Here is a 17,367-nt window from a genome sequence, read left to right on the forward strand (position 1 = left end):
ATTTTTCAAGGCAGTGGGGTTAAGTGGCTTGTCCAAGGCCACACGGCTAGGTAAATATTAAGTGTCTGAGGTTGGATTTGAACCCAGGTATTCCTGACTCCAAGGCCGGTGTTCTATTCACTGCGCCACCTAGATGCCCTTCTGTTAGTCTTTACATTGTTTCCATGGTATGTATTGATCTAAGTTGAATGTGAGGAGAGAGAAATCATATCCTTAAGGAAGAAAAATAAAGTATAAGAGATAGCAGAATTACATAATAAGGTAACAGGGTTGTTATTTTTAATTAAAGGTAGTAGTCTTTGGTCTTTGTTCAAACTCCATAGTTCTTTCTCTGGGTACAGATGGTATTCTCCATTGCTGACAGTCCCAAATTGTCCCTGATTGTTGCACTGATGGAAGGAGTGAATCCATCAAGGTTGATCATCACCCCCATGTTGCTGTTAGGGTGTACAATGTTGAGAAGTTATCATTTCAATAGCAAGTATTTCCTGGATACCTGCTATACACAGCATTGTATTAGATGCAGAAGATACAAAAACTTTATACAATGCCAGGTTACCAGGGTGAATTCCAACTGTCCAAAGGTGCAATGGACTGCTCCTTGAGATAGGGAGGACTTCCCCAAGAAGTTGAGTATCCACTTGTCCATTAAGCTATACATGGGGATTCCTGTTCCAAATACAGATTGGACTAGATGGACTCCTCTGAGATTTTTTTGGAGGCAACTGGGTATAAGTGACTTACCCAGGATCATGCAGCTAGTAAATGTCTGGGGCTGCATTTGAGTTCAGGTCCTCCTGACTCCAGGGCTGGTTCTCTATTCACTGTGACTCTTACCTGTCTTTCTGAAATCCTTTCCAACTCAGAAATGGAGATTCAAAGGTTCTGTGATGATCAGAAACCTTATAAATAAAAAAGAATGTGGTCCATGAAAGTTGTCACTTTGGGATCTCTAGCTCTTAAACTAAGACATCTTCTCTCTCATAGTCCTACAAAAATATTATGTATGAAGAACCATGGAGCAAAGATAGGTGCTGCCCTCAAAGAACTTACATTCCTGTTTGTTTGTTTGTTTTTAGATTTTTGCAAGGCAATAGGGTTAAGTGGCCTATCCAATGTTACACAGCTAGGTAATTATTAAGTGTCTGAGGCCAGATTTGAGTTCAGGTGCTCCTGATTCCAGGGCTGGTGCTCTATCTACTGCACCACCTAGCCACCCTGATTCTTAACCTTTTAAATGGGGTTCTCTTTCCTGGACTCCTTTAGCATATTTGGTGAAGTTTAAGGACCCCTTCTCAGAAGAATACATAAAGTGAAGTAGAGGATTACAAAGGAAATGAATTAATATTGGAAAAGAGTTATCAGTTTTTCTTTTTAATTCTCATCTTAGGTTCAGAACACTGGTTCAAAAGCCTCTTCTATCTTTCAGTCTTCTGTGGTTCTAGACTTAACAGTACACGTGGAATGTAATACTGGATTTTTTCCTAGGCTTTCCTTTTCATAAGGGATGGTTCTTTTGAAGCTATATATTGGGAAATATACTCTTGCGGCATAATTTTTTTAGAAAAAAGTAATAAAGCTTAGAAATATGTAAATAAAATTAATGCTGTTAGGGGGTTTCTAATGGTTCAAGTTCTGAGGAGTCCTATTAGAAAATTATCCCATGACTGGATCAATTTTTAAGAGTATTGCTAATTGTTTTAATGTTATAAGAATTTGTTTGATGATTAAAGTAGAAATGTGTTTTACATGATTTCATGTGTATAACCTATATCACGTTGCTTGCATTCTTGCAGAAGGGGAGGAGAAGGGAGGGAGAAGGAGGGAGGAAAATATAGAACTCAAAATCTTTTAAAAAAATGAATGTTGAGGGATGGCTAGGTGACACAGTGGATAGAGCACCGGCCCTGGAGTCAGGAGGACCCAAGTTCAAATCCGGCCTCAGATACTTAATAATTACCTAACTGTGAGACCTTGGGCAAGCCACTTAACCCCATTACCTTGCAAAAATCTAAAAAAAATGAATGTTGAAATTTGTCCTTATATGTAATTGGAAAAAACTAAATACTATTCAGTGAAATAAAAAATTTGAATTCTAGTTTTATGTGTGTGTGTGTGTGTGTGTGTGTGTGTGTGTGTGTGGTGTCTGTGTGCTGTATTTTATCTTCCTTTCTTTTTTAGGATTCTCTCCATTCAGACTGTACTGCTACTCAGTATCTCATCACCACTCTGCCCCCTTCCTCCCCAGTCTGCCTTTCACATAGATGTCAATCTAATCTTTTTGGATATTTCTGATCAATTAAGATTTCTTCTTCCTGAAATCCTACCCATAAAAAGAAAATACAGATTGCTTAATTTGTCATTCACAATAAATACAGTATATCTTATATTTCCAGTCATATTATTTCTCTTTCCGCATTCTATATTTCAGTCAAGCTCTTCCCTGATACCATCCTACAGTCATCTACCTCAGTGAGTTCATTCAGGCTGCTTGCCATGTTTTTCAGAATTGTCTTTCTTATAGGCTCAGCTCAAGTACAAGTCCTCACATATGAAAGGTTTCTTAAATTTTTCCTTTCTTTGTCTTCATCATTTCCTATCTTCTATTTCTTTTTCTGAATGGATGTTGTATTCCTCCTCCCCTCTCACTCCCGGTTAGTAGAATGTAAGCATTATAAGAGGATGATAGATTACAATCTAGAAGAGATCTGAGATTCTTCCACATTCTCACTTCGTAGATTGAGGAAACTGAGGCCCAGGAAGGTTAAATGACATGCCCAAGGTCACACAGCTAATAATAGGAAGCATCAGAAACAGGATTGGAACCCTACTTGGTCTTTCCAATGAACTACACTGCCTTATCACAAGGGAGGTGATAAGAACCCCCCCCACCAAAAAAAAACAAGGGAGGTGATAAAACAAGCAAACAAACAAAAAACAAAGTTGTGATCAGTCAGAGACTGTTTTTGCTTTTTTTAGGCTTTTGCTAGGCAATGGGGTTAAGTGGCTTGCCCAAGGCCATACAGCTAGGTAATCATTAAGTGTCTAAGGCTGGATTTGAACTATCCACTGCACCACCTAACTGCCCCCAGAGACTGTTTTTTAAAAAAATAGTTCTATCTCCAACTCCTAATAAACATTTGTTGAACTGATTCTCTTACATCAGGAAAGGCCTCTCTAAATTTTGCTTCTTCCTTCTTTTCTGGCCTGTGTTTGTCTCTAATACCATCTGAGAAATTGTCATAGCTTCCTATGTGATCAGAAGTAATTAACATCTTATAGATGTTTCCCATTGCCATCAGTTCTTGCCACAATATTTTCTATTTTTAAAAGTTTTACTTCCCTTCCTCTTAATTTTTTTTTGTTTCTCCACCAAGCCCTGAGTCCCTAGTTTCTGCTCATTCCTTCATTTATTCCTTGGAGAAGTGGTGAAGTGGATAGGTCTTGGAGTCGAAAGGACGGCCTTGGAGTCAGGAGGATGGAAGATCTAATCAGGCCTCAGACATGTAGTATTTGTATGACCTTGGGCAAGTCACTTGATCTTGATTCCCTCACATCCAGGGCCATCTCCAGTCATTCTGATTCTTACTTACATTCTCACTTACATCCAATTCATGTGCTTGTCATGATATCACTTCCCTGATATCCTGGTCTTCTTTGAGAATGAAGGACAAAGCATAATCATCATCATCACTGGGGAATCAGAGTATTGAGGAGTCAGGAGAGACCTGAGAGGCCATGTAGTATCCCCACAACTGAACAAAGCTTTCTATAACATGCCTGACCAGTGGTCATCTAGCTTCTGCTTGTGGATGTCCAATGGCAACCCATTCCTTTAGTTTGTCAAGCCCAGTCTCCCTCCTGGATCCCTTGGTTCCTAGTTCTGCCCTTTTGAGTGGACCAAGAACAAAGCTAATTCTCTTACCATGTGACAACCCTTCAAGTACTTACTTAAATACCAATGTTAAGTCTTGCCTACCTCCATGTCTTCTATTCTGTAGTATCAACATTCCCAGATTCTTCACTTGGTCATTGTATGGCCTCTTTCCGCTTATGATAGTGGTTCCAAGTTGTTCAGATTTTCTACATTTCAAAGATATGAACCAAACACAAGATCTTAGAAACTCAGTGTCCCAACTCCATGCATTTTCATAAGATGACCCCTCTGACAGGAATTCTTTTCTTCTCACCTCCATCTCCTAGCTCCTTTGAAGTCTCAATTATTAATCATTTAATATTTAATAAGTAGCTACTAGGTGCCAAGCAAAGAATCAGACACAACTGAACAACTCTCTTACACCCTTCTCTTCCTCCGCCCTCTGATAGAGGCTATGCATGTACAATCATGTTACACATATTTCCATATTAGTCATGCTATGAAAAAAGAATCAGAACAGTTGGGGGAAGGGGGAGGGGAGGGAGGGGGGAATTGTAAAATTCAACACCTTTCAAAAAAAAATTGGTAGAAATTACTATTGTATATAATTGGAAAGCAAATAAAATATTTATATTTAAAAAAGGAATGAGAACAAAAAAGGGAAAAACCATGAAAAGGAAAAAACAAAAAACATTTTAAAAAGAGAAAATAGTATGCTTTGGTCTTCAGATTCCATAGTTCTTTCTCTGAATGTGTATGGTATTTTCATCATAGGCCTTTCATCACTGTGTTGTTGAGAAGAGCTAAGCCACTATCGTAGCTGATCATCACAACTGAACAGCAATAACAAAAATGTACCAGGCACATGGAGGGGAGACAACATACAAATATGTACAAAGCAAGTAACATACAGAATAAATAGGAAATAATTAATAAAGGGAAGACAATAGAATTCAGTGCGGTTTCACAGGAATTCTTTTTCAATCTCCCCCCTTAATGTTAATACCTTTCCTCTGAAGATTATATCTAATTTATCTTGTCTATATCTTATTTGTAAATTATTATTTGCAAGTTGTCTTCTCAATTAGATTATAAACTTCTTGAAGTCATGGCCTGACTATTGCCTTTCTGTGTATTCCTAGTGCCCATAGTAGGTGTTAAATTAATGCTTATTGATTGATTGACTGACACTAGATGAGTTCTGACCAGGGCAGAGGACCACAGGACTATCATCTCCCTTGTTCTGAAAACTATCTTTCACTCTTCTGGGAGAGTGTTCATTTTCTTGAATGCCATGTCACATTGTTGACTGATCTTGAGTTTTCATCAATTCACTTTTATCATGCTCAGATCTTATTCACAGGAACTGCTATATAGCCATTTCTCTCTCATCCTCATGAGGTTGCCTGATTATAACTGTCTAGAATTTTATCTTTTTCCTCATTAAATTTCATCTTATTTGATTCTGGTCATCATTTGTCTATTTTAATTATTTTAGATCCAGATGCTGCCATCAGACTTATTAGCTGTCCTTCTCAGCTCTGTGTCATCTTTGATTTTGACAAAGATGCCTCTAATAACTTCATTTGAATCATTCAATAAAAATATTAAAAAGCCCAGTCAAGGACAGCTCTCCCAGCTCCATAACACTCCACCCCCCAGTCTACATTATCTTCCAAGCTTGGAAACATTTCCAGTACTTCATCCCAAGGTAGAGATAAACACTACCTGGATCTAGTTTAGTGGAATTGAACCCTCTCCATTAAGATCTTTGGTTCAGGGGCAGCTAGGTGGTGCAGTGGATAGAGCACCAGCCCTGGAGTCAGGAGTACCTGAGTTCAAATCTGACCTTAGATTCTTACTAATTACCTAGCTGTGTGACCTTGGACAAGCCACTTAACCCCATTGCCTTGCAAAAACCTAAAAAAAGGGGTGGCTAGGTGGCGCAGTGGATAAAGCACCAGCCCTGGAGTCAGGAGTACCTGGTTTCAAATCCAGTCTCAGACACTTAATAATTACCTAGCTATGTGGCCTCGGGCAAGCCACTTAACCCCTTTTGCCTTGCAAAAACCTAAAAAAAAAAAACCTAAAAAAAAAAGATCTTTGGTTCAGAGTTCCAATTCAATTACAACCTTCCTACAGCAATGCTCTTTAGGGATGCTCATCAATTAAGGAATGGATAAACAAATTGTAGTATAATGGAACCTTATTGCTCTAAAAGAAACAATGAATAAACAGATTTCATAAAAATCTGGAAAGACTTACATGAACAGATACTGAGTGAAGTGAGCAGAACCAGGAGAGCATTGTGCACATAATAACAACATTGTATGCTGACTAACTATGATGGACTTAGCTCTTCTCAGCAATACAATGATGAAAGACAATTCTAAAAGACTTGAGATGGAAAATGCCATCCGCCTTCAGAGAAAGAACCATGGAATCTGAATATAGATCAAAACAGTATTTTCACTTTTTAAAATATGTTTTTTAATTTTTCCTTCTTGTGGTTTTTCCCTTTTTGTTCTGATTCTTTTTTTTATAATGTGACTAATATGGAAATATGTGTAACATGATTGTACATGCATAACCTCTACTGTGTGGGGGGGAGAGAAGGGTATAAGGGTGGAAATTTTACAAAAATGAATGTTGAAAATTATATTTACATACAATTAGAAAAATTTTAAAAATGAGAACAATGTTCTTTAGCAATAGTTAGCTCTACCTAGTATCCTATCCTTTGTGAAGCAGATTCTTGGTATCATTTTTAAAATCCCTAGAGGTTGTGACATTTCTACTGCAAGAGGAAACATACAGAAAAACTAAAGCTACTTAGGGCTAGCTAGAGATAGTATTACTACTTCTACTGCCAGTAAGAATAATAATTGCTAACATTTATATAATATGCTAACACTTTATAAGTACTATCTCATTTTATAATCCTCACAACAACCCTTTAAAGTGATATCATTTTTTTTCTGTGAATAAGAAAACAGAAGCTGAGAGGTTATGTGACTTAATCAAAGATATATTAACTGCCTTGGATTGTAGTTAAACTAGTAACTTTTCTATTGTTGTTTAGTTGTTCAGTTGTTTCTGACTTTTTGTGACAAAAAGGGTTTTTCTTGGAGAGATATGGGAGTGGTTTACCATTTCCTTCTCCAACTCATTTGACAGATGAACAACTGAGGCAAACAGGATGAAGTGACTTTCCCAGTCAAACAAATGGTAACTATCTAAGGTTGGATTTGATCTCAGGTCTTCCTTACTCTAAGACCATTGCTTTATCTGTTGCACCACCTAGTCCCTTCTGCCAGTAACATCATGGTTCCAAAGCAAGTTGGTGATCAGTTTCCCAAATTCCTCATCTAATGCTTCCTTCCAAATTTGTGATTTGGATGTTACTCTTTCTAATTCTTTCAGTTTCCTTCAAGTTTCTGCTGTAAGAAACCTTTCCCAATCTTCTTTAATCTTACCTTTGAGATTATCTACAATTTATCCTAAATATAACTTTTTTAAATATAATTTTTTTACACACTGTGTCCCCCATGAGACTATGGGCTCCTTGTAGTCAGGGAGTGGTTGTTTTTTTTTCAGCTTATCTTTGTAGCTCTAACACTTAGCACAAAGGCATCTAGTTGACACTGAATCAAAGCTTATTGACTTGACTTTCTGGCTCTGTTGATCCTCACTCAAATGCTCTCATCAGATTGTTCCCACTGACCTCCTGGCTTTGCTCAAAGGAATCTATGTTCTTTAACAGACAATGATACTTCACCATTTCCCTTTTACCCCTACTGTTCCTTTTGAAACTCTCCCAGAAGTCTAATCTTAAACTGGTTCCCTCACACCAAATCTGTCCTGGTTTAGGATCTGTAGTTTACTCTGTTCACCTATACTTTGTGAATTTGTATATAGAAATCTCAGGCTGTTTTTTATTAAAGTTTTATCCTCTGGATATTGCGTCTTGTGAATAAACAGTTCTATTTTTGCCTTTTTTCCTGTATAGTATCTGCAACCCTCAATGTTACTAGAATTCCTAGATGTTATGTAGTTTTTTTCCTCTTCTAAACTTTTTTGTTTAAAGCCCTGGGAGACAATATATTTGTTTGATAGTCATCATGGAACACCTACTTTGTGTAAGATACTGTTTCTGCTGCAATCATGTCATCATTCCTCTCTAGACTTCATTCCTGATTCTCCCAAACTTTCTCTCCAATATCCCAGAAATCCCTTCACCCTCAACTTTACATAGTGAAAATACTTTCCTACCACTGTAATCTTTCCTTCTAATTGGCTGATTCCTTCCAGAACCTCCATTTTAAAGAGGTTGTCCAGGCAAGATATGTCCTTATTCATCTCCAGATTGCACTCCTGACCCTCTTGGATTTTCTCTCCTCAATATCAATCACTAATTAATTGCTCCTCCTCAATGTCATTGTTGATATCAATTTAATCAGTTGATTAAATCAGTGTCCATTTACCAATTAACATCAATTAGCTTTATAAAAGGACGTACACTGAGAAAATATAATAAATCTGAAATACAAAAGCATCCCTCCAAATTGGGGTACATTCCCCTACCATGTTGGTGCCTGTAAAGAGTGGGTTTAAAAAGCACTTACCCCAATCAAGTTCACTTCTGAATGTGGCATCCATAGCAAGTGAATGGAGCACTTCCTTGCTTGTAGGACCTGGTGTCTTGATGTAATTATAGATTTTGTGTTGTCTGGGTCATGGAGGCATTCCTCAAGCCTGACTCTTAATTAGGCTGGGCCAACATCTGTTGGCTCTTCTGATCTCTCACAATATCATAAGACCCTTTATGGGGAAAAAGAAATCAAAAAATCAAAAACCACAAACAGGAGATGACTCTATTAGGATAGAAGATTGCTGGGTGATTACAGGCTGGCCTGGTTTGGGGTTGAGTGCAAAGGGAACGGTAACATTTCACTAGCCCTTTTGGGACTCAGAAAGTTATTTGTCTACCTCCTGGACAACGGAAAGGAAAAACAAAAGCAAGTTTCTTTATTGGAACCTTTTGTATGCATTCTTAGTTCCAATTCAGCAGTCAACCAAAATGCCTTTTCTTCATCTTACAATAAGTTGACAGGAAATTATTACATAATATATAATTAATTTCTCAAGTAAAGAGCCTGGCCATTCCTTTCCATATCATCATGTGCTCATTGATCAATTTCTCCTATGTGTGTACACATATTATATGTTGTTCCTTGTTATTTTGGTTGTCCTTCATTCTTTTTTTTTTAAATTAGGTTTTTCTGCAAGGCAAATGGGGTTAAGTGGCTTGCCTAAGGCCACACAGCTAGGTAATTATTAAGTGTCTGAGGTCGGATTTGAACTCAGGTACTCCTGACTCCAGGGCTGGTGCTCTATCCACTGTACAAACTAGCCGCCCCTTGTCCTTCATTCTTGAAGAAGACCATGACATCAGGGAGGTGAAGCCATGAGATGCAAGTTAATTAGATTTGAGTGAGAGGGAGTAGTGCATAGTCACCAGCCTCATATATATATATATACACACATATATATATATACATACATGTGTGTGTGTGTGTGTGTGTGTGTGTGTGTGTGTGTGTGTGTATGTGTGTGTTTGTATAGGTCAGGATGACTGGAGATGGCCCTTAATGTGAGGCAATCAAAGTCAAGTGATAAGATGACACAGTAAGTGTTGAGGCCAGTTTTAAATTCAGGTCCTCCTGACTCAAGGGCTGGTGCTCTACTCACTACTCCACTTAGCTGCCCCAATTAAATGTAATATGCCTATAATAAATATATCCTATATTAATGTAATCATGTGTACTCATGTTTAATATACTGCTTACATGGCTGTGGACATATTATATTTAACATGGATATCACTATATCATATATTAATGTGTATATATGTATTTTTATGTATACCCATTCAGTGTATATACATATTAAATGTAATAGGCATACATAGATATGTCATAAATTGATGTAAGCACGTGTAACATGTTTTATACACTGTATATGCCTGTACATATTATATTTAATGTCCATATTAATACAATATATTAATGCATGCGTATGTATTTGCACACATATAAGTGTATATGCAAATTATATGTAATATGCACACATTAATATATCACATATTACTGTAAGTATATGTATGTCTAGTTATACATGTACATACACACAAGCACCAAGGGAATTTTCTAATATATCCTTGTCACTAACCTTACCTCATAAAATCAAGCAAAACCAACTAGCCAAATGAACCCTTACTAATAGTTTTGCAACATCTACTCTCATAGTTCTCCACCTTTCTGCTGAAAGGAACGAAACCCTCTCAGCAGAAGACATTAGATACAGGGATTGTAACTTAGATTTCTTTGCTATAGGGAGCTTCCAGAAGAAGAAACTTCCTCTTCCAATACAGATTAGTACCTCCACTGCAATCTATAGCCTTATTGAGTTGGCCAGAGTGATGGTAGCAAAAATAGAAACAAGGACTATTAAACCTTACAAAAAGACTTTTTTTTAATATGTTGTTCTCCCTGAGAACGTTCTCCCTAAGAACAAGGCTTGTCTTCCCCCCCCATATTTGCACCCCTCCCTTAGCACATTGATTAGAATATAGTAAGGGCTAGTTGACTTAGGGGTTGAAAGGAAAGGGGAGAAAGAAGTATATACTTTCATTCTAAGGGAGGAAGACAAAAGAAAGCTAAAAATAAGAAGGGGAAGCAGAAGGATTTATGCCTCCAGGAGGATATGGGGACTAGGTCTGAAGAAACATGGGATTCTTCATAGGATGACTGATCTGGGCCCTTATCCAAAATGGAGGTTCCAAGAAGAACTAACACAATGTAAAAGAATTCTTCCTGTGGCTCTGTTAGTTTTCCTGCTTTTCAATAGTGAACATCCTTCCCCAAGGAACTGTTGATTGATCCAGAACTGCCCTGCCATATTTCTTTAAGAGGGCTTTGTTAAATTACCTAAGGAAAACTGTTAAGAAAAATTTCTAAGAGAATTTCTTTAGTCACACTCATCTCTGACCCTGTCTACATAATCTTGCCCAGGGCCTGAGGGCCATTATAATAATACATTATAAATATATAACACATAAATATATATCATAATATCTATACTATAACATATCAATGTATAGAATACTATATACTAATTTTAAAAATAAATAAAATTATTTTATTAATTTATAGCTGTTACATAGAGAATGGTAGTCAACTAGGTGGCATGGTGACTATGTCACTACATTTGGAGTCAAGAAGAACTGAGTTTAAATCTTGCCTCAGTTGTGTGATCCCAGGTAAGTCAATTGTCCTTTTTCCATCTCTCTATAAAGTGCACTCATTCTCTCTCTCTCTCTCTCTCTCTCTCTCTCTCTCTGTATATATATATATATATATATATATATATATATATATATATATACACATATATATATGTCATATATATTAATATATTCAAATGCTGTTGAACACATCCATAATCATATATATGTGTATATATGTATATATATATATGTGTGTGTGTGTGTGTGTGTGTGTGTGTGTGTGTGTGTAATGTTGAGGAAATTTTTAATTAGTGCTCGGGGCAGGTGAGAAAATAATAACAAATGATTAAGAGAAGTCTACTTTGATAATAAAAATCAGTTTTTATTTTGATTTTTTTTCTACAAAGGAGAAAGACCTTTAGCTTGAGAAGGATAGAACCAAAATGGCTAATTGAGAGTGGATATTCCAGATAAGAAGAATGATCATAAAGTAGCAACTATGGGCTTTTAATAAATTTAAATCATGTCTAAATGAATTCATGATTCTTTTTTTTTTTAAGGTTTTTGCAAGGCAAATAGGGTTAGGTGGCTTGCGCAAGGCCACATGGCTAGGTAATTATCAAGTGTCTGAGACTGGATTTGAACTCAGGTACTTCTGACTCCAGGGCCGGCGCTTTATCCACTGCACCACCTAGCCGCCCCTGAATTCATGATTCTGAGAGCAATCTTGTTAAAAATTAGGAAAATGGGGAAGGGAAGATACCACTTAGCAACTGTCTCCATTTACCAAATAGGAAAGATTATATTCTGGTGTGTTTGACTTTGATTCTTAGTAAAATTCTAAAACATAATGTTTATATGTACACACATATAAGATATAATGCTAAAACATAATAAATTGGATGGCATAAAGACATTTTTAGGAAAGGAGGCAGTGATAAATTAAAAGCTGTCATGGTTTCATTTAGAAAGAGTATTGGATATGGATTCAGAAGAACTGAGTTCAAATCTTCCCTCTGTTACTTACTATGTGTATGAGCTTGTAACCTCTCTGTTCTTCTGGCCCTCATCCGTAAAATAAGCCAGTGGAACCTGATGATCTCTAAGGTGGTTTCCAGTTCTAAATTCATATATAATCATATGATGCCAGACTGATTAGCATCATTTCCATGTTTGGGAGGTTCCCTGTGAGCAGGACAATGCCATGGACATGATAACTGATTTTCTGCAGAGATAAAAGTTCATGTTTTCATTGAGAGGATGGAGAGATGGACTGATGACATAAGTGATGGATGGATTTAGAATCAGTCAAATAGATAGATGTCAGTACTGAGTAGAAAAGTTAGATAAGAGTGTCAGACCAGGAGTCAAGAAAGCCTGAAGTCAGATCCTGTCTCAGACACTTGTGAGCTGTGTGATGTTGGGCAAGTCATTTAACCTCAGTTTCTAACAGTTTTCTTATCTGTGAAATGGGAATTATAATAACATCTACTTCCCAGGACTAATGTGAGGTTCAATTGAAAAAATATGGGCAAGGTACTTAAAATTTTAGTGCTAAGTAGGTGATTAATAGTGCTATCTGGCCATTGGACCCAGTTTGCTCCACACTAGAAAGTAAGGCTGATGATTATGCACAACTGTCCCACATAATGTAAGATCCATTTTGAGAATGAAGGACAAACATTAACCTTCATCCCTGCCTCCCTCCCTCCCTCCCTGTCTTCTTTTCTCTCTTTCTCTCTCTTCCTTCCTTCGTTCTTGGCATTTAGGGCTAGATTTCTTTCTTAAAGACCAAGCCTTCAACCCAAATCACTCTAAATCTCATCTCTTGACCAACAATAGGTTCCAGAACAAACCCCACTTGGTCATTGTTTGAACCCGGTTTGGTTCAGAGTGAATGTAAAGAGCAATTGTTTCTGGTTTGGCCAGAAACTCTGAGTGTCTTAGATTTTGAGATTGATTCTTTTTTTGAACTAGTTAAAAGAAGCCATTCTTTGCCTCAGTTTTTCCTTACCTAGCCTCAATTACTGAAAGGGCATTCATTGCACTAATCAAAATGAGACCTGTGAAGGACCTAAGCTTAAAAAGGCCAAAGTGTTCCATTGCATACAAGGCCATATCTGGTCATGGATCTGGATGACTCTGGAGGAAAAAATAAGATTGGTGGCTTTGCACAGCACTCCTTTCATTTAAATCCAAGTCACTTGCATGTCATGGAATCACTTCCCTGATATCATAGTCTTCTTTGAGAATGAAGGACAAACAATGACAGTATGGCTGTTGATGATGACGATGTGCCCTCTCTCCACTTGGGCTAGTGAATCTTAACATTTTTATCACTGACTGAGAGGAAAGCATAGACTGCATGTTTCTCAGATTGGCAGAGTTCTAAGGTTATGATGGATAACTAACATTTTGGCTGACAGAGTTAGGATCCAAAAAAGATTTAACAGGCTAGAATGATGGGTGTAATCTATTGAGCACTCTCTAGAGGTAATGCCCCAACTCATACAAACAGATTAGGTCTCTTGGACACAACTTGAACCCTGAGATGTAAGGAACTGTTTGGTTATGTATTACTAAAACTACGTCTCTTGAGCCCCCATTGGTATGTGTTTCCTTTTAATATTGGGCCATTAGATATAATTAACTTAATGCAAAGGCATTTACTGAGATGGCATTATAGGAACAAGACAAACAAAGCACTCCCACACTAAATGTGAATTATGCTTAAAGGCATGGTGGTAAATGTGCTGTTAAATGTTTAACCATTGACTTTCTGGAAGAAAAATAGTACCTATGTTGCACTGATATTTTTTTCATCACTTTCTAAAATCTGTTTATCAACCAAAATAATAAATCAAGTCTTGACTTTTAGACTTTACTGATTTTGAAGATATAAATACAGCGAAAATTGAACAATATCCTCCAGCATATCCTTTTTATTTTAGAGGGTTTTTTTGCAAGGCAAATGGGTTTAAGTGGCTTGCCCAAGGCCACACAGCTGTGTAATTATTAAGTGTCTGAGGTCAGATTTGAACTCAAGTACTCCTGACTCCAGGGCTGGTGCTCTATCCACTGCACCACATAGCCACCCCTTCCAGAATATTCTTAAATGGACTTTCTACAGTTATATACATTGTCGGTGAAAAAGTATACTCACACATTGTAATCATTAGTAGAAAATAACATACCTTCAATGCTGCAGAATCATGATGTCCTTTCTCCCCTAGTGGTATCCTTAAGCTTAAACTCCACCTTTGGCACAATATCTTTGCTAAGTAGGTCAATACTAGTTAAATGGGCTCTCTAGTCTTGTTCCTCTTTGGAATTCAACTCCTGATTGCTGGTATTAATTCTCTTTCAACTTTGAACTTAGATTCTCTGAGATTTCTGTCTGCTTGAACAAAGCATCTCCTGGTAAATGGTCCATTTGAGACAAAATAATGTGTTAGTACAGAGAAATTCCAGAGGCAAAAAGTAATTTCCTCTCAAGAGCTGACTCTTTTCTCTACTGCCAGAGTTGTCTTACCTGAATGCCTAGAGAATGTTTCTTGATTTTTTATTTATTTATTTTTAGTTTTTGAATTTTACAATTTTTCCCAACCTTGCTTCCCTTCCCCACCCCCGACAGAAGGAAGTCTGATAGTCTTTACATTGTGTTCATGCTATACATTGATCAAAATTGAATTGATAGAAAAATTATATCCTTAAGAAAAAATAAAATATAAGAGATGGCAAAATTACATAATACTTAAGATAGATTTTTTTTAAAAAATTGAAGGTAATAGACTTTGGTTTTTGTTTAAATTCCACAATTCTTTGAGTACAGATGGTATTCTCCATCACAGATACCTAAAATTGTCCCTGATTATTGCACTGATGAAATGAGCAAATCCATTAAGATTGATCATTACCCCCATTGTTGCTGTTATGGTGTACAATGTTCTTCTGGTTTTTCTCATCTTGCTCAGCATCAGTTCATGCAAGTCTTTCCAGGCTTCTCTGAATTCCCATTCCTCCTGGTTTCTAATAGAACAATAGTGTTCCATTATGTACATTACATACCACAATTTGTTCAGCCATTCCCCAACTGATGGACATTCACTTGATTTCCAAATCTTTGCCATCAGAAACAGAGCTGCAATGAATATTTTTGTACAAGTGAGGTTTTTACCCTTTTTCCTTATATCTTCAGGGTATAGACCTAGTATTGGTATTGCTGGATCAAAGGGTATGCACATTTTTGTTGCCCTTTGGGCATAATTTCAAATTGCTCTCCAGAAAGGCTGGATGAGTTCACAGCTCCACCAACAATGTATTAGTGTCCTAGATTTCTTACATCCCTTCCACCATTGATCATTGTCCTTTCTGGTCATATTGGCCAGTCTGAGAGATGTGAGGTGGTTTTCAGAGATGCTTTAATTTGCATTTCTCTAATCAGTAATGATTTAGAACAATTTTTTTTGTATGACTATGGATAGCTTTGATTTCCTCATCTGTAAATTGCCTCTGCATATCCTTTGACCATATTTGTCAATTGGGGAATGATTTTTTTTTTAGGTTTTTGCAAGGCAGATGGGGTTAAGTGGCTTGCCCAAGGCCACACAGCTAGGTAATTATTAAGTGTCTGAGACCGGATTTGAACTCAGGTACTCCTGACTCCAGAGCCAGTGCTTTATCCACTGCACCACCTAGCCACCCCACGGGAATGATTTTTTAAAATAAATTTGACTCAGTTCTCTTTATGTTTTAGAAATGAATCCTTTGCCAGAAATACTAGTTGTTAAAATTGTTTCCCATTTTACTACATTTCTTTTGATCTTGGTTACAATGGTTTTGTTTGTGCAAAAGCCTTTTAATTTAATGTAATCAAAATTATCTAGTTTGTTTTTAATAATGTTCTCTATGGTCATAAAATGCTTCCTTTTCCATAGATATGACAGGTAAACTATTCTTTGATCTCCTAGTTTGCTTAAAATTGTCTTTTATGTCTAAATCCTATACCCATTTTGATCTTACCTTGGTATAGGGTGTGAGATGTTGGTCTAATCCAAGTATCTGCCATACTAACTTCCAATTTTCCAAACAGGTTTTTATCAAAGAGAGAGTTTTTAATCCCAGAAGTTGGACTCTTTGAGTTTATCAAACAGCAGATTATTATAATCATTTCCTGCTGTCTCTTTTGCACCTAGTCTATTCCACTGATCCGCCACTCTAATTCCTAGCCAATACCAGCCAGTTTTGATGACTGATGCTTTATAATATAATTTTAGATCTGGTAAGGCTAAACCACCTTCTTTTACACTTTTTCCCCCATTAAATCCCTGGATATTCTTGACTTTTTGTTTCTCCATATGAATTTACTTACAATTTGTTTCTTGGTTTTTTTTAAAACCCATTATGATTATGACTGATTGCTTTTCCAGCTAGTGGCAAGCTACTCTTGATTTCCATCAAACTTGATTGAAGAATCTTTTAAATTTAACAAAGGGGTAACAACAAAGTATAAACTCTTAATTTCACTTCCTTTAAGATCTTTTTCATTGTTTCTGTTCCCTGTTCTTTACCTTTTGTGATTTTTTCAAATGGTTTGTGTAGAAAGCAAATGATCATAGATATCTTGACCAATTCCCCACCCATACACCATAATAAGATAACATTTGATAGAGGTATATATATATATAGTGTATGTTTGTGTGTGTGTGTGTGTGTGTGTGTGTGTGTGTGTGTGTGTGTGTGTGTGTGTGGGGCTAAAACAATCATCTGAAACAAAGCCATAGGGAGGAGGCATGTCCAGATAATGGTTTGGAAAAAGAGATATAAGGCTTTCTGTGGATGGTAAACTCAACATGAACCAACACCATGACCTGTCCTCAAACAAATAAGTACAACCCTATGATCATAGATTCCTGTAAGAGACAGCTAATGTTCAGAACAAGAAGACTGTAAACTCCATTGTCTTCTGCCCTAGTCAGATCATATATAGAGAGCTGTGTTTAGTTCTGGGTGTCCCATTTTGTTAAAAGTGATGAGGGAGGAGGGAAAGAATTGTAGGGGGAAATAAAAGCAAGGAAAATAAAGACCCCAATAAAAATGTATTTAAAAAAAATCTTTCAAAAGAAAGCAAAATACCCCATTTGCCTCTTTGAAGGAGCATTGTTGAATGTCTCATTTCCTATACCCAACATTCCTTCTCTTT

The 17,367-nt window shown here is 36.8% G+C and overlaps 1 long non-coding RNA gene across 2 annotated transcripts in view; it reads right to left on the minus strand.

The window, feature by feature from the left end:
• Positions 1-14,717, minus strand: part of LOC141508865 (uncharacterized) — a 79,340-nt gene extending 64,623 nt beyond the window's left edge. Inside the window, exons 1-4 of one of the 2 annotated variants that reach the window (XR_012474524.1) lie at positions 14,360-14,717; positions 8,503-8,698; positions 3,980-4,083; positions 298-902 (exon numbers count right to left, since the gene is read on the minus strand). This is a non-coding gene — a long non-coding RNA (uncharacterized LOC141508865). Of the gene's footprint in view, positions 1-297; positions 903-3,979; positions 4,084-8,502; positions 8,699-14,359 lie in introns of those variants that run through there. The other variant, XR_012474525.1, reaches the window with a different exon arrangement.
• Positions 14,718-17,367: the final 2,650 nt, after the last annotated feature.

The sequence above is a fragment of the Macrotis lagotis genome, chromosome 1 (assembly GCF_037893015.1).
Source record: "Macrotis lagotis isolate mMagLag1 chromosome 1, bilby.v1.9.chrom.fasta, whole genome shotgun sequence".
Taxonomy (NCBI): domain Eukaryota; kingdom Metazoa; phylum Chordata; class Mammalia; order Peramelemorphia; family Peramelidae; genus Macrotis; species Macrotis lagotis.